General features: G+C 38.2%; 1 protein-coding gene across 6 annotated transcripts in view; it reads right to left on the bottom strand.

Moving 5' to 3' along the window:
* The window catches only part of DENND4A (DENN domain containing 4A), a 161453-nt gene extending 158743 nt beyond the window's left edge, over nucleotides 1-2710 (bottom strand). For all 6 annotated transcript variants that reach the window (XM_036736751.1, XM_036736749.1, XM_036736748.1 and 3 more), the window contains exon 1: nucleotides 2609-2710. The gene's annotated coding sequence lies outside the window, so the exon portion shown is untranslated. The remainder of the gene's footprint in view (nucleotides 1-2608) is intronic.
* Nucleotides 2711-18998: the final 16288 nt, after the last annotated feature.

Here is an 18998-nt window from a genome sequence, read left to right on the forward strand (position 1 = left end):
TGAACTTCTCAGTGCCCCAAGGAACTCTTGTCTAAGTTACTGATGAGTGCTGATTTGCACTGGCGGAGGGAACTTACATGCTAGAACTTCCCACAGGGATGAATTCACAGGTCTACACCAAAACAAAAACAAAATAAAACAAAACAAAAAAGCATTTAGCATGAGTAAAATATTCTGCTAGGAGGACGAGATGCAAAGTTTCGATAACATCTTTAACATGAGATACAGATACATAAGTTATCAGTGATATTCACAATAGCCTCTTAAAAGACAAGAAAGCCATTTAAAACGTAAGGAACCCTTGTAATATCATTGTATTAAAAGTTCCTATGCAGCTCATTTTAAAGATCTAAAGATAAACCTGCTTTGTAGTACTGTGGTATAAAAATCCATGATTTGGGACACATTTAGTTTATTTTTCAAAGATCTCCATGGAGTAATAAAATAAAACCACTGGGGTTGGGGGAATAGAATTTTGTTATACTGCATTCCATCCCTGTCTTCTCCAAGCACACACATTGTATATCACAGAAAAGGTTGGTAAAGACAAGTCCCCTTCAAGAAAAGAAAAAAAAGTTCTGCTAGTGTCACGCAATGTCATCACACAGAGTGCATCTGAAAATTCAGAGAAGACTAATTTTTTATTTTTCTTTATACGCCAATCTTAGGTAAACTTTTGTTACTTCTTACACTTTCATATAAATAAAACACTAGATCCAAGAATCCTATATAATTCAATGGCTATGGCAAACAATACTGTGTGTGGGGTGGGAAAGTAACACCAAACCCTTTTCCTGATCCACCCCCCAAAAAAGCTTCAGCACCTAATGATGGATTTGGAAAATATTTATAAGTTTCACATCACTGCACTATTTTCAGAAACAATTTTTTTCAAGTTGAAAATAATGCAGATCAGAATTTTCCCCCCTCCTTCTTTAGTTGGGTTCTTGCTCAATTTCTTTCCTATAACAACAACAAAACTCACAAAAAGTAATGTGTCCAGGATAACGAAAATCCACTCTGCCTGCCATTCAGAAAATTACTCTGTGTAGCATCTTATTGTCAACAGCAATGCAAAAATGAAACTAGAAAGAAGCTGTACAAAACATTAAATTTCTATCCAAGATAAAGTTTCCCTAACAGGTGGAGGATACAAATGTTTGGTGATACTTTGAATTACAAAAACTAGATCCCTAAATGATCTTCATTACATTGAGACAAAGTGGACAGACTTCATTATCTATAGAGAATGATCGCACAAAAACATAGGGCTCCTCAGAATCCACTTTTTAAAAATAATCTTGGGAGTGATAATAGTAATATTTATAACAGATTAGCGTAACTTGGATTACATTGTTTACAATTTTGTTTTTTTTTCTTTTTGCCAAAGGAAGAATAAGCCAGTAATAGAGTACATACACTTAGCTTTAAAAAAAAGCCCAAGAACACAAGCATAAAAGGCTTCAAACTCAGAATACTCCTTTAATTAATATGAGCTAACTGCGAACTAAACCCTTAGTGTACTCATTTCCTATTCTCACTCATGACTAGCAGGCTAGCTAACATTCTTTCATCTCTCTAGGCTGTTAGTTTCCAGCACACAACGGGTCCTGGTGATTGAGCCACCGAATAACTGTCCTGCAACTAAAAACAAAACTCCCACTTTTAAGGGCCCAAGTTTTCTTCGACACGCGATTTCATTATAAGCCATCACTGTCGTCACACAAATGCTACACCACACCGCTCGTTTTGAAAGCAATGGTAACGAAATGCTATCACGAACCAATGTTCATTCTTTCTTAAGAGAGAAACTTTAAAGGGGGGTAGCTGCCAAAGAAGGGGGAGCACGGTCATTTAAAAACAACAACATCGGAGGCGGCGGTGGGAGCAGCTGGGGCAGGAGCAGGGGCAGCAGCAGCAGCAGCAGCCGCCGCGCTCCGCCACTCCGAGTGGGCAGGTTTGGACCCCCTGTCGCGGCGGCGGCAGCAGCATCTCCCGGGCCCTCCTCGGCGGCCCCCACAGCCCCGGGATGACGGGCCGGCGGCGGGCTCGCCCGCCACTTCTTCCGGAGTCTGCGGGGCTTCACAAGAGCCGAGCAGGTGGGATTCCCGGGAGCCACCTCAGCCTTACGTAACGGAGATGTCAGGAACCCAGATTGGGAGCCTTCCCCTCTCCCTCCCCCACCCCCACCTCTTCCTCCCAACTCCCTCCCCGCTCCCGCCCCCACCTGCCCGGACTACGCGGAGGAAACAAACAGCCGCGAGCGGCGTGCCCCTCCACCCCGGGCATCATCGCCCCCGGTCACCCGCGGGATGAGGGGGCCGAGCGGCAGCCGCCAACCCTGTCCGGAGGAGGGAGAGCGGAGCGGCCTGGCTACGAAGAGAGCGCAAAGTGTCTCCGCTCTCTCCGGGTCTGGAGAAGTGGCCCACAAAGAGCGACCCCCGGAGCCCCCCGGGGGATCGGGGCAAGCAGCCCTCCACCGCCCCCTCCCCCTCCCGCTCGCGGACCTCCGAGCGCGGGCGCGCGCAAGCACACACACACACAGCCGTCCCCGGCAGTGACAGCTCCACATGTCACCGCTCCGCCGCTCCACCACCCCAGCACTCACCGCTCGGGGCTCCGCAGCCACGGGGCCAGTCACCGAAGCAGCGGAGCAGGGGTCCTCCTCCCCCGCGGCTGGGCACGAGGGGCCGAAGCGAAGCGGCGGCGGCGGCGGCTGCTGGCCAGCTTAGATCATCCCGAGCCCAGCGCTCCGCCCTCCGCGGAACCCCAGCCCGCCAGCCCGTGGCCTGCTGGCTCAGTCAGGCGGGACTCCCCCGCCCCTCGCGACCGCCGCTGCCTCCGCCTCCGCCTCCGCCTCCTCCTCCCTTCGTGGCCGCCGCCGCCGCGGCCGTCGCCATCTTGGCAGTGACGCCACCAGTCGAGCCGGCGAGCGGCCAACCGGCGTCTCCTGACGAGTAGGCAGGGGCGGAGGGAGGCGGGGGAGAGGACAAATGGTAGCGATGTCCTCCGGGTCCCAGAGCCCGCCGAGTCACAGCGGGTGGGAGAATGGGCGGGGACGAAGCGGCCCAACCCTCCTCACGGCTTTGGTTGTTTGGGCAACCTACAGTCATAGCCCGCCTGACAGCAAGAGCGCGGGAGAGGCTGCCCCTTTCTGACACTGGCGGAGCCGAGGTATTGGGACGAGATAGTCTTGGCTTTGCACCCCATGCCCCCAACCATTCACACTTGCACCCACCTCGGGCGAGCTTGCTTGACTCCTCTTTTGCCTCCTAGCTCTGAGAGATGACTCCAGGCAAGTCCCTAAGGGGGCACGACTAACCGGGGGCTGTCGAGGGACAGCTCCTCAGCCAGCGCTTCCTCCTTCGCAGTGCACAGGTGCGCCTGGGAATCCCCTTGGGGCGCTCAGTCCCCATGAGGCCCGTACCAATATGAACAGCCTGGCAGAATGGGGAATCCAGGGACTTTCTCGGGAAACTACATGCGGGGAGGGGGAAGCACCATTAATAGCAGGAGAGTTTTGGGGGGATTTTGTTTTGGTGGTTGTTTTGATTTGGAGTTTATGCCGGCTAATTGATTCTGGCTTGTTTCTCCGCTATGAGAGACATAAGAAAGGGGGCGGGGAGAGAGAAAGTACCCACTCCCCTCACAACTTCTGTTTGATTCTGAAATTCCTCCCCATCGTTCTTCAGTCATGTCTGTCTTTTGCTTCTCTTTCCAAAGAATTCCAAGCCTTCGCCTATTGCATTCTCTATATTTCAAGCAACTGATCTTCTAAGATGTTGCAGGCTGAGGTTTTGTCCTGAGTTAATCCATCTCTGACAAATTTTTTTTCTTGTAGCAGATCGTACAAACTTCAAAACAAAAAAAACTAAGCCCCAGGCTTGTGATCTGTGTTTTGTCATGGAAGTGCATATTTGCTCGGTTTTTTGTCCATGTGTGGAAGCATGGCAAAAAATAACAAGTAGACACCTGAAACCTTTTTCTCCAAGGACAGAGATGAAATTCATCTTTCAGTTTGTAGCAGCACCTGTTGCTATACCCAAAGGGGTCAGCTATTCCTTTTTGAAGAGTAATTTGGGTGTTCAAAATATTGACAAGCAACAAAAATAACACTGCTTCACTCAACTAAGTGTAAAGGATTTTTTAAAAATGCATTACAGAATTTCATGAGTTGCCATGACCAAAAAATTGTTTTCCAAATGAACAGCCTGATGGTGACGATCCTTTCTGTACTAAGATCCTCAGAAAGTAAATATATTGTTGCCAGACTGTACTAGAGGTCTTTCCAGAGGTAGAAATTACCAGAGCTTGATCTCTATAGGGATCACCTTTAAGAACCCAGAGTGACTGCCATACCAAGATACAGTATTGTAGCAACAATTACAATAAATAGGCAATTACATAATATACAGAATGGAATTCTCTATTTGGATATTTTAATGGATCTGTGAAACTATAGCTGTTGGTACTCATTCCAAGCAAACAGATTCTCTAATGCTATACCATCCTTGTACTATCCACCATGGGGACCTACTGAAGATGCCAGGAGACTTCCTCTTGTTCTCTTGACATTGCAGAGTATAAGTGAAGCCTGCAAGCTATCTGCTGTTTGTCCCTTGTTCTCACTATATGATCATTTTATCATACATCTCTCCTACGATCCTTATACCATTTTACTTGTGTGATTTTTCTAGGATAATGCATTGCAACCTATTTGTACCTAGTATGAACCTACTCATTGCCCTTTTCAGTGATTTTTCAACTATGATATTCCTTCAGAGACTGTGATATTTCCATTAAAAGATGGGTCTTTATTTCAGGAAGAAGCTTTAGTTCAATAAAACATTATCCCATTTCCCAATGTCAATATAACCCTGTCTCCCACTCCTGTTCAATTCTTAGACTAGTTCATTGTCTATATTCAGTGTCTATTCAAGATATATACATCTATATACACAAATAGATATATAGAGAGATACAAATATATCACACACATATGCGTGTGTGTTTATGAACTAGTCACTTGGCTTATCGCTCCAAATGTCTTAATCAGAACAATTTGCATTATCTATCCAATAGGTTTTTCTTCCATGGAGGCTAACTTCTTTGAGTGAATATGGGTCTCGCATAAGAGACTGTAAGGCTGTGGGCTTGATGCAATAAATACATTGTTCACAAAATGGATCATCTATAGAACCATCTAACAGGAGATCCTCTTCCATTTAGACTCTATGATGGACATCATACAAGACAGAAGCAAACATCTTTGACGACAGTACCTCTCTTTGGTTTGTACCTTGCTTGATATTATCAAAAGAGTCATCGAAAGAAGTTACCTCTTACTAAATCTCTGCAGGCTTCATGGATGACTTTGACATATTCGTGAGAGGCACCTTGTTAGATTGTAAAAATGGAATCTACTATGGAATATAATTTTTAAAAGCTTTTCTATCCTCTTTTCATACTTTCATCAAAAATGCCCTCAATGCATATATACAGATTATTTTTATAGACATTTTCATAGAAATGGGAAAGTAGGCACACAGATCAGTGGTTTCTAATATTCTCTTGGTCATCTTCCCCAAGACTTTGGCGTCTTTTCTTTGGATACCATGGGAATTGATCTCTTGATATCCTTGAAATTATGTCACTTTAAGCATAAACTTCCTATTCTATTTTGGCTGCCTTTTCTAGCTTTGTTTTCTGTAGTGCTTCTCCTGCTTCCTTGTGTAGCTCATCAAGGACCTTAGAATGAAGATTTGATAGTTCAACTACCATTGATGTAGGAAAACAAAGATATATAAACATTTGCAATCTTTTGCATTTTTGATCTGTTCATTGTCCATTCTAGTTGTCCACCCTTGGCAAAACAGACCTTGGATTTGTTAGCTGAAGGGGTTTCTAGGCTTTTTTGTTCTTGTTTAGGAAATTAATTTATATCAAACTTCCTTAGGAAATCAACAAGCATTTATTGAGCACTTACCATGTCCCAGGCACTGTGATAATAGTTTAGGTAGACATCCGTTCTTTTATTCTTTTCCTTTCTTTCAACATCAATAGCTTAAGTCAAGTTGCTTGACTACACACCATATTACTTTCTCATTTTTGTCATTTCTTCCAGTTTTCTTTTGATTTGGATCTTTGTTCTAACAAATTTGTGTTCTAATACAAAAAGCTGATTTGGAAATGGCTTACATTGGGAACCATTCGTTTTCCATTAAAATACAATCAATTGCACTTTTATGATGTCATGTTGTTTACAGTGCTCACCATGTCCAGTGCCTCTCAACTCCTCTCAATAAAAAAATAAGGATTTATGTATATAAGAATGAGGGTTTTGTACAGTCCACAACCTTACAACTACTCATTTCTTATTTCTGAATCATGTTTTCTATCATATATCTTACCGTCCTCTCCTATGCTCACCTTTGCATTAAAGTTGCCGATTATTAAAGTTTATATTGATTGAATTTGGAGGATTTTATGTAGTTCTTCATAGAACTGCTATACCTCCTCATCCTTTGCAACAGAAGTAGCTGCAGTAGTAAAGTGCAATTGTTTTCATAGTGTGTTTTTGTTTTGGAAATGGCTGTCATGAGCTTTGCACTGGAATTCTATACCTTTTTAAATGGTAAAAAGTTTCTAAATAGAAAATAAGACCTAGCAGATCACTATTTTATAAAGTATTAGAAAATGTCTGCTAAGTGCTTGTAAAGTGCTTTTAATTTAAGCAGATAAGAGCATTTATCAACTATCTTCTTAGTTCTTCAAACAAGCTAGAAATTACCATTTGTGATTGGCTTAAGGTAGACCAGTAAATCAAAGATATATTTATGCCAAGGTTTCTTGACCGTTTTTGTATTCCATGGACCCTTTTGGCTGTCTGATGAAGTCTATGGATGCCTTCTTAAAATAAAAAATTTAAATGCATAAAATACATATGATTACAAAAGAAATGAGTTATTTTAAACTAATTATTAAAAAATTTAAACATTTATGGAGCCCCGGGTAAATAAGTCATAATCTATGCCCTCTTTAAATACCATCATCTCCGAGTACATTCAGTACCTTGCATTTAGCTGATGCTCAGTATTTAAGGAATGAATGCTTTGCTGACAATAGGGGAAGCACAATCCATACTTAATGTGTTTCCTATCACAAACAGACTTCGGTAGTAGTGAAGTCATATGTAATAGGAATAGAGATTAAGTCATCAACTCAGTGCTTAAATGACAAGGCAGAAATCTAAAAAGCTTCCTAATTTTACTCTGAGCTTTAACATTCTTCATGAATAACAAAGTGGCTCCTTCCTAAAGCCAATCCAATTTGGGGGAGACCCCATTTTACCAGTTTAAAATATTCATTGTGTTATATTGTAATAAATCTTAGAATCTGATGACACCTAAAGTGGATTAAAGAAAGAGAAGTAAAGGGCAAACTGTGAAGTTTTGATCTCTAGTGAAACAAATTGATATAATTTGATGATGAAAAGAATTGTGCTAATTGATAGATTTGAAACTCAAGTTTCATACAATAAATGTGATGGTGAGTCTAGGTATACATCTTAAAGGAGTGTGTGGGAGGGTGTGTGTGTGTGTGTGTGTGAGTGAGTGAGAGAGAGAGACAGAGACAGAGAGAGACAGAGACAGAGAGAGAGAGAAGGAGAGATCTCTTACATACCAAAATATCAATAGCATGCTATTTGGTAGCATAAAACTGAAAATAAAGTGGGTGCCAATCAAATGGGGAATGGGGGAATGAACAAGTTGTATGAATGTAATAGATTACTGCACCATAAGGAATGATACAGATGAGAAATCCAGAGAAACAAGGAAAGAAATATAAAGTGATTCCAAGCAAAAACGAAAATAAAAATGCTAAACCAAGGTAATGATATACAGAATGACAATAATGTAAATTAAAACAACACTAAAAAGCAGCTAAGCTTAGATTAATTGCAGGGAACAATCTTCATCCCAAAGAATGGAGGATGAAACAAAAATACCTCCCCTCAGGAAAGAAAGAGAAAACTGCAGGTATTGTCAGATGTAGTATTGGCTTCATCACTTGGTTTTGCTTAACTATTTTGTTACAAGGGAGGGTTAAACAGTCAGGAAATGAGATATAAAAATAACAAAAAGCATTAGTTAAAAATCCACCTCTCCCCAGAAAAAGGAGAAAATTGGCTCTTTAAAATTCCAATTTGACTAACAGTCTTCCTTCTACTACACTAGGATGTCTATGAATATTCTTACATCTTATTTTAAAACGCCACTATTTCATTTCTCCAAGGAAAAAAAAAATAACAGTACCTGATACACTACGCTTGATAAATACTTTTTTATTCATTCATTCATTCATTTTGTAGCATAAGAAAAGCAAGATGTTGTAAAGCTTAACCCTCTCCACCTGCTAAATCTAAGCACCTTAATTATCATACGAGAAATTTCTCATGTTTGTGAGTAATACTTTGGAGTTTTGCTATACAACTGACCTTAGTCTCTATGCCAGAGGAACTATCCTATAGATCAGACTAGTTTACACTGAAGTTTTTTTGGTACTTTGGTAATTCAACCCCTTGTTACTAGGAACCAAGTCAGGTCCATCTTAACCAAATTTGAAGAATAATGTTACATTGAAATTTCAGCATGTTTAATTTCCCAAACTAAAATCATAATCATTTTAATAAGGGATAGCTCAGTTTCATATGTTACAATAGTTTTTTTTTAAAATAAAATGTGACCATGGCCTTTTAAGATCAAGAGCTGAAAGGGACCTTGAAAAATCATCCACTCTTTTTTATTTTACTGAATAGGAAACTGAGGCCCAGAGACATTAAATGACTTACCAAGGCCAGCTACAAAAGCAGTAAGTAGCATAGCTGGAATTTGAAATCCAAGTCTTCTGACTCTAAGTCCATCACTCTTTGTGGCTGAACTGTGTTGTCTCAAACACCTTTAAAAAGGCAAGTCAGAAGCTCTGAATGGATACCTGGCCTAGACACAAAAAGTCATAAGTAAATTAGAAGAACATAGAGCACAATACCTTTAAGATCTATGTATAGGGCATGAATTGATGACCAAACAATGAATAAAGAAGATCATAGAAAATAAAAAGAACAATTTTGATTACACAAAATTTAAAAAATTCTGCACAAACAAAATCAATGTAGCTAAAATTAAAAGGAAAACAGGTAACTGGGGGAAAATCTTTGCTGAAGGTTTCTCTGACAAAGATTTCATTTCCAAGCTATATAGAGAACTGATTAAAATGTATAAGAATAAAAACTATTCCCCAATTGATAAATAGTCAAAGGATATGAACAGTTTTCTAAAGAAGTAATTTAGGGGCAGCGAGGTGGAGCAGTGGATAGAGCACTGGCCTTGGACTCGGGAAGACCTCAATTCAAATGCAGCCTCATACATTTACTAGCTCTGTGACCCTGGGCAAGTCATTTAGCATTCCCTCCCTTCCCCCCTCCCCATTTCATCCAAAAATAAAAAAAAAGTGAGCAATCAATAGCATGAAAAAAAATAGTCCAAATCACTAATAATGAGAAAAAATGCAAATGAAAGCAACCCCAAGTTTCCACCTAACTGATACAATCAGCAAAATTGACAAAAAAAGGAGGATGACCCATGTTGGAGGAAAACAGACACTGTTGGTGGTTGTGAATTGGTTCAGCCATTCTAAAATGTGGTTTGGAACTATGTCCCCCAAATCCACTAAATTATGTATTCCCTTCAACCCAGTGATACACTACTAAGCCTAAACTCCAAGAAGATCAAAGAGAGGTGAAAAGGACCCATATATACAAAAATATTTATAGCCACTCTTTTTGTAGTAGCAGAGAACTGGAAATAAGGGGGTGTTCATCAATTAGGGAATGGCTGAATAAGTGATGGCATAAAAGAATAGAATAGCATATGAATTGTACTGTAAGAAATGATGAAAGGCAAAGTTTCAGAAAAACCAGAGAAGATGAACTGATACAGAGTAAAGTGAATAGAATCAAGAGAACAATTTCTACATTAACAACAAAATTGTAAAGAAACAACTTTGGGGGCAGTTAGGTGGTGCAGTGAATAGAGCATTGGCCCTAGAGTCAGGAGGACCTGAGTTCAAATCTGACCTCAGACACTTGACATTTACTAGCTTCGTGACCTTGGGCAAGTCACTTAACCCCAGCTGCCTCGCCTACCCACTTCAAAAAAAATAAAAGAAACACCTTGGAAAGATTTAAGAACGCCGATCAATGAAATGACAAAACATAATTTAAGAGGACCAATGATAATGCATGCTACCCATCTCTTGACAGAGGTGATGGACTCAGGGTGCAAAATGAGACATATATTTTGGACATGGCTAAAGTAGGATTATTTAAAATATATTGTATTTTTTCCAAATTACATGTAAAAATAATTTTTAACAATCATTTTTCAAAAATTTTGAGTTCCAAATTCTATCCTTCTCTCCCTTCCCTCTGCTATCCCTGATATGGTAAGCAAATTGATATAGTTTGTGTATGTGTAATCATGCAAAACATATTCCCATATTAGTCATGTGAAAGAAAGACCAAAAAATAAAACCAAACACACACAAAATAGAGAAAGAGAAAAATAGTATGTTTTAATCTGCATTCAGACTCCATCAGTTCTTTTTCTGGAAGTGGATAGCATTTTTCAAGATTCATTCTTTGGAATTGTCTTGAGTTGTTATATTGCTGAGAAGAGCTAAGTCATTCGTAGTTGATCATCTTACAGTATTGCTGCTACCATACACAGTGTACACTCTTCTCCATGGTCCTGTTCATTGCATCAGTTCATGTAAGTCTTTCTAGGTTTTTCTTAAATCATCCTGTTTGTCATTTTTTATAGCACAATAGTATTCCATTACAAATGTATACCACAACTTGTTCAGCCATTCCCCAATTGGTGAGCATGTCCTCAATTTCCAGTTCTTAGCCACCACAAAAAGAGCTACTATAAACATTTTTTGTACAAATAAGTCCTTTCTCCTGCCCCCTTTTAAAAGAAATCTCTTTGGGATAAAGACCAAGTGATGGTATTGCTGGATCAAAGGGTATGCACAGTTTTGTAGCCCTTTGGGAATAGTTCCAAATTGCTCTATAGATGGTTGAATCAGTTTACAACTCCACCAATAGTACATTAGTGTCTCAATTTCCCCATATTCCCTCCAACATTTGTCATTTTCCTTTTCTGTTATATTAGCCAATCTTAAAGGTGTGACTGATACCTCAGAGTTATTTTAATTTGCATTTCTCTAATCAATAGTGATTTAGACCATTTTTTCATATGTCTCTAGATAGCTTTGATTACTTTGTCTGAAAACTTCTTGTTCATATCCTTTGATGATTTATCAATTGGGAATGACTTGTAGTCTTATGAATTTGTCTCAGTTCTTTATATATTTGAGAAATGAGACCTTTATCAGAGATACTTTCTATTAAAAAAAAAACTTTCCTCTCATTGTTCTGCTTTTCTTCCAATCTTGGTTGCATTGGTTTTGTTTGTGCAAAAACTTTTTTAACTTATATAATCAAAATTATCTGTTTTATATTTCATAATGCTCTTCAGCTCTTGTTTGGTCATAAATTCCTCCCACCTCCATAAACCTGACAACTAAACTATTCCTTGCTCTCCTAATTTATTTATGGTATCACCTTTTATGTCTAAATCATATACCCATTTTGACCTTATCTTGGTATACAGTGTAAGATGCTGGTCTATACCTAGGTTCTGCCATATTGTTTTCCTATTTTCTCAGCAGTTTTGTCAAATAGTGAGTTCTTGTCTCCAAAGCTTGGGTCTTTGAATTTATCAAATACTAGATTACTGAGGTCATTTACTACTGTGTGTTATGTAACTAATCATTTCCACTGATGCATCTATTTCTTATCCAGCACAAGATTGTTTTGATGATTACCACTTTATAATACAGTTTGAAATCTGGTATGGCAAGGCCAACTTCCTTTGCATTTTTTAATAAGTTCCCTTAATATTCTTGATCTTTTGTTCTTCCAGATAAATTTTGTTATTTTTTTTCTAGCTCTATAAAAATAGATTTTTTTGCTTCAGCATTCATATTGGTTACACGGGTTTTTTTTACCTTTTTGTTGTTTTTTATTGTTTATTTTGTTTTCCAATGGCAAGGAAGATAGAAGGGGGAAAATCATTGTTTATTTAAAAAAATAAAATTTAAAAAATGTAAGTTTTTTGTGAGTAGAGATTGTTTCATTCTCTGTACTTGTATCTCTAGCACCTGGCACAATGCCTGGCACACTAGGCATTAATAAATACTGTCGAGTAATTTTTTAAAAAAAGGCAGATCCACTGAACAACCTTCAGAGATGAGAAATATTAAAGAGAATGTAATACCTACATCATGCTAAACCTGGCAACTGACTAAACGAAACTTCAGATGTAAATGACAGTATAGATTGTAGTGAAAATAGGGGTGCATTAAGTCTGCAATCCTTCTGTCTCTGTCTCAGACCATCTCATTTGCCAATTTTGGTACAGTTCTACTTCATGTACTCAAAAGCACTTTAGGACATTCTGGTTTCCAAGTTAGTAATTTTGCCTTCATTGACATCTCTTTGTAGACTGAATATTTCAAACTTTTAATTATCTTAAAAAGGAAAATTATTTTTATATACAATATATTGTAAAATGTAATTCAAGTAAGGCCTATGATATGTCTATCTCTAAAGGTAATATATTTTAATTTTTAACCAAATAAAGATTGCTGACACTTTGTCAACATGAAGAATGTCATTATAGAGGTGGGTTTCATCTTTAATTTTTGGCTTTGTCTAAAATCTTATAACAGATGTTCATGTGTTCTCAGAAAATCAAACAAATGCTCATAAATTGTTTCAACACTTTGGCCTTCTTTCTGGAAATGTCCAAAGGTTCAAACAGTTTGGATGGATGTCTGTGCTGACTTGCAGGAAATATGAGTCAGCTTTTCTTAGTACCCAGCTTTGTTGTTATAACTAGGACATTTGGGAAACATGAAGCTGATCAAATCGGACACCATGAAGTCTTTTCTTTTTATTGATTTTGGCCCAGACATGAATTCTACTAGGGTAGCCCACAGGGATACCCTCTAAATTGTCAAGCAGGAAGGAACCCTGTAGGGGAACACCTGCGACGAGAACAAAATATTTATTGTTTGGTTTTAAACAGATGTCTGCCTTCTCTGGGAAACAGTGTAAAACTTCAGAAGAGATGAGGGGCAAAGAAATTGAGCAGTTCACACCAAATCAATTATATAATAGTTGATATAGACATTAACTTCAACCTCAAACATTTATTAAATGCCCATTATATACAAGGCACCAAGCTACACCCTGGGGATAAAAGAAAGGGGATAATTTTTATCTTCAAAGAGTTTGCAATCTAATGTGGAGGAGGGGGTGTGCTGGGAGAGGAGGAAGGGGATGAATATTTACAAAAACTGATATGATTCAAATCAGAATGTAATAAAGCAAGTAACAATGGGTGAATGTATAGACATGAGAATAGTGCCTGTAAGGCTAGAGCTCAGAATTAGCTAAGGTTGGCAATGAATACTAAGGACAACAGAAAGTTGGATTTGTTTTGTTTTGTTTTGAAGCTATATTAGGAACCAAAGGAAAATCAAAGAGAGCATAAGCCCACTATTTGGAATAGATTAGGAAAAAATGATTGAGAGAAGACACAGTTACTTTATTTCATTTCTGTTTGACAAACAGAATGGCCTTCATGCTTGCAGTGTACTTCCTCCTCTTCTCTATCTTTTAGAATCCTTATTTTCTTTCAAGTCTCAGCTCAGCTACGGGCATGAAGTCTTTCCTTATACCCCCAATTATTGCTCTCTCCCTTCTCTTCCTTACCTCCTCCCTCCTCTCAACTCAAATGTTGCTAGAGCACTTTGTATGATCCATGCTTGCCTTGCCCCTTTCAGGGCATATCTTGTATCAAAGATTGTTTCTCCCTAGAAGAATGTAAGCATTGTAAAGAAAAGAAATTCTTCATGTTTATCTATGTAATCCCAATGCCTAGCACAGTGCATCACACATAGTTTACATTTAATTTAATTCAAACTGTAGGCCGGTAATCTTGATCTGATTTCCTGACAAAATTCTAAAACATGTTATTAAAAGGTTTGCTTATGAGCATTTAGAAAAGGAAGTGGTGATCACTAAGAACTTGCATGGCTACATCAAGAATAGCTCATGACAGGCTAATCTCATTTCCTTTTTTGACAGGATTACTAGATAAGGGGAATACTGGAGACAAAGTATTTCTGGATTTCTGCAAAGCATTGGACAACATTTCTCATGCTATCCCGTGTGTGTTTATGTGTATGTGAGTGTGCATGGGGACACATTTGTGGGTGTCTCAGGCAACTTTGTTTATTATTTAAGTGTGAATTTAACAATTATCAACAAACAAACATTTCAATAGATAAAAATTACAAAAAAAGTGACTTGTATAAGGAACTGCAAATTGTCATGTACAGTCTGATTTTTAAGAAGCACATAAAAAACAAAGTACATATAATAGTTCACAATTTCTTATACAAACTTCTTTCTTATTTATATATGTGTGTGTACCTACATTATATATATATATATATACATATATATATATACACATTATATATATAAACACATATAATTTGATAGGGTAGTAACAAAGCTATTCCATTTGCATATGTTCCCATCTGTGGTTTGTTTTTTTTTTTGTTGTTGTTGTTGTTTTCTTCTGTGCATTTAAAAATGTTTCATTGATGGATTTTTTTGGCTATCTATCAACTAACCAACCATTTTCATTGTACCTTGTTCCCAAGTAGAAGCTCCCCCTTGTAAAATAGATATACAGACCAATGAAACAATCAGTGGATTGTGGACAAGACAGAAAGATGTGGACTAAAAGATGGTACAATTAGGTAGATTTAGGATTGGTTGACTGACTAGACCCAAAGAGCAGTTATTAATGGGTAGATGACAGCATGGAGAGGTCTCTAATATAGGTTCCTAGGAATGTGTACTTGGATCTGTATTCAGTATTTTTAATCAGTGGCATTGGTGAACACATGCAGGGTGCTTATAACATTTGAAGATGAGAGAAAGCTGGGAGGTATAGCTAATACATTAAATGATAGAGTTGATCTAAAAAGATTCTGATGTGTTAGAGTAATGGGCTTAGTCTAATAAAATAAAATGTAGTAGGGTAAGTATAAAGACCAGCATTTGGAAAACATAAACACAGACACACAGGGAAAGCCACCCAGGTAATCAGATTCAACAGAACTGAACTACTCTACCATAATAAAGTGTCAGTTAATTCTGTTGTTCTCTGTCCTTCCAGTAACATTAGCTTCATGGCCACAGTATAAGGACCAATTTAGGGAATACTAGTCCAGAGGCCTTGGGGTCTCTGTACTTTAAAAAAATATTTTGTTAGAAACAACATTAAATGTTAGACAACTGAAACTGAGTAGTAACCATATTTAAGTTAAATAATTTCCATGCATTGGATATCACAAAACTTTCAGTTCCTCCTTCTAAGTCCCTATCAAAATTCTGTCCATTCATGTTCATTTCTATGATTGTGTATTCCATTTTTATGGTTTTGCTCTTTTTGGCTTTGCATTATTTCATTATAATCTTTCCAAATTTTTCTGTATTCTACATGCTTCTCCATCTTAGTCATTTTATAGTATTCCTTTAAATTAACGTACCACAAGTTAGCTAACTATTGACCTGTTGTTGGAATTTTTGTACTTTAAAGACTCCCTGGAGACAGTCTAAGAAAGGAAGAGTTGTTTGTTGCCCTTGCAAGGGCTACTATCAGGAATATGATCTTCCTGCTTTAATAGTTCAACTTCCCTGGTCTTGGACTATGGTAATGAGTTATAATGGTTTGCTTATGGGTTTGTTTTGCATCGTATAGGCAACAGGGAGCCACTGAAATATTTTGAACATGGGAGAGATCAAATCAGACCCAAACCTTTATGACAGGAAGACAACTTTGGCAGCCGTGTAAAGACAGATAGGAAAGATGAGAGAATGAAAGGAGAGAATATAGTTAAGTTGTTCAATGATCTAGGCAAGAGATAATTAGGGATTAAATAGAAGTAATAGTGGTAAGAATAAAAAAGAGGGTATGATTGAGTAAAATATTTTGTGAATAGATTTGAAAGGACTTTGTAACTAATTGGATATGGAAAGTGATGGAGAGTCAGAGTCAAAGGTACCTCTGAAGTCTTGAGCCCATATGATTTGAAGAAAGATCTTGCTATAAACAGAAAAGAAGAAGTTAAGAAAAGGGGTAGATTTGGAGGGAAAGATAAGTATAGTTTTGGATATGTTAAGTTTAAGGTATTGATGGGATAACTGGGTGGAGGAGTCCATTTGTGATTAAAGAACAAGGGGCCTAGTCAAACTGTGCTGTAAAGTAGCAGTCATCAAAACTACCAGATACTGGTTAAGAAACAGAGTGATGGATCAGTGGAATAGGTTAGGTACACAAGATGCAGTAGTCAACAACTACAACAATCTACTCTTTGATAAACCCAAAGAATCCAGCTTCTGGGCTAAGAATTCACTATTCCACAAAAATTGCTGGGAAAATTGGAAAATGGTAGGGCAGAAACTGAACATAGACCAATATCTTACACAGTATACCAAAATAAAGTCAAAATGGGTTCATGATTTAGAAGTAAAGACTGATACTATAAGCAATTTGGGAGAGCAGGGAATATTCGCCTATCAGATTTATGGGAAAGGAAAGAATTCATGACCCAACAAGAGATAGAGAGCATTACAAAATGCAAAATGGATAATTTTGATTATGTTAAATTGAAAAGTTTTTGTATAAACAAAGCCAATGCAACAAAGATTAAGAGGGAAGCAGAAAACTGGGAGAAAATCTTTACAACCAATGTCTCTGATAAAGGCCTCATATCTAAAATACACAGGGAACTGAGCCAAATTTATAGGAATAAAAGCCATTCTCCAATTGAGAAATGGTCAAAGAATATGAACAGGCAGTTTTCAGAGGAAGAAATTAAAGATATCTATAGGCATATGAAAAAATGCTCTAAATCACTGTTGATTAGAGAAATGCAAATCAGAACAACTCTTAGGTACCACATCTCTCCTGTCAGATTGGCTAACATGACAAAACAGAAAATGATAAATGCTGGAGAGGATGTGGGAAAATTGGAACATTAATACATTGTTGGTGGAGTTATGAACAGATCCAGCCATTCTGGAGAGCAATTTGGAACTATGCCCAAAGGGCTATAAAAATGTGCATACCCTTTGACCCAACAATTCCACTCCAATTCCATATCCCAAAGAGATCACACAAGTGGGAAAGGGACCTATATGTACAAAAATATTTATAGCAGCTTTCTTGTCGTAGCAAAGAATTGTAAATCAAGGGGATGCCCATCAATTGGGGAATGGCTGAACAAGTTGTGGTATATGAATGTAATGGAATACTATTGTGCTATAAGAAATGGGGATGATACAGACTTCATAATAACCTGGAAAGACCTACATGATCTGATGCTGAGTGAAAGGAGCATAACCAGGAGAACATCATACACAACCACAGACATATTGATTCTGTGATGACTAACTTTGATAGATTTGGCTCTTTTCAGCAACACAAGGCTCAAAGATAGCTCCAAAGGATTCATGATGGAAAAAGCAAGCTACATCCAGTGAAAGAACTGTGCAGTCTGAATGCAGATTGAGGCAAACTATTTGCTCTCTTTTTTTTCCTCTTCTTTTTTTGTTTTGTTTCTTCTCTCTCACGAGTCATTCCATTGGTCATAATTCTTCTTTACAATTTGACTATTGTGTAAATAAGTTTAATGCGAAGGTATATATAGAATTTATGTCAGACTACATGCCATCTTGGGGGGAGGGGGAAGGGAGGGAAGGGAAGAAAATTTGAAACTCAAGAACACGTAGAACTAAGTGCTGTAAACTAAAAATAAAAAATCTAATTAAAAAAAGAGCGATGGGAAAGATTGGGGTATATAATATTGAAGTTAGAGCTATTTGCAGACTGGTAATCACTGATGCCATCTAAGTGGATAAAATCACCAGAGGAAAGAGTATGAGAAAGAAGAGACAGGGACCAAAAATGGGGACTTGGGAGGAAGGATATAGGAAGATGACGACTTAATGAAAGACGTAGAGAAAGGTGGTCAGACAGGTAGGAAGACTAGGAGAATGCTAGGAAGATAAATCTGGCAGAAAATGAGAAATGGTGGGAAAGGAGTAGAGAGATTAATGCAATCATTCAGAAGGGTGGTAATGGGGGCCTGTTCAAGGTGGTGACCGAGGTATTCCAGAAGGCATAAATTTGAGGAATATTGAGGAAACTGAATGAACTTGACAACTTGATAGGTATGGGTAGTGAGAAGAGGCAAAAAGTCAGAGAGAGCACCAAAATTTCAGATGTGGGACACTGGGTAAAGGTTGGTATCAGTGATGGAAATGATAGTCAGAAAAGAGAGCAGGTTTTGGGGAAGAGATAATAAGTTCTCCTGTGATGCCTTATCAATCTTTTATTGTGGTGGAGAAGTCGTCCTGAATTCTTGAAGGTTAATAACACTGAAACACAAACTCTGATAGGTCCCCAACAAGAAAGGTTTCAATTATGAACATAGAAGCTGATTTTATATTTGTCATCCAAAGTCCAAGTTTGGAGAGGCTCTTTACCAGAAATGTTGACCATCAGGCGAAAATCTTTTTAGCCATACAGTTCTGCCTACCAAAAAGCAAAGGGGTTGTGGTCTTTGTTAGTGGAGGGACTAAACATTAAATCACGGGTTACTTGAAGCATTGAGGTATTTTGGTATGTGGTGTTTAGTCATTCAATATATACATTTTATGGTGACTGACTTCTTACTCTCTCCTCTTTATGTTGTTGGAAATAATTTCAAACCAGTCCTGGAGAAAA

This window comes from Trichosurus vulpecula, chromosome 8, assembly GCF_011100635.1.
Source record: "Trichosurus vulpecula isolate mTriVul1 chromosome 8, mTriVul1.pri, whole genome shotgun sequence".
In the NCBI taxonomy this organism is placed as follows: Eukaryota; Metazoa; Chordata; class Mammalia; order Diprotodontia; family Phalangeridae; genus Trichosurus; species Trichosurus vulpecula.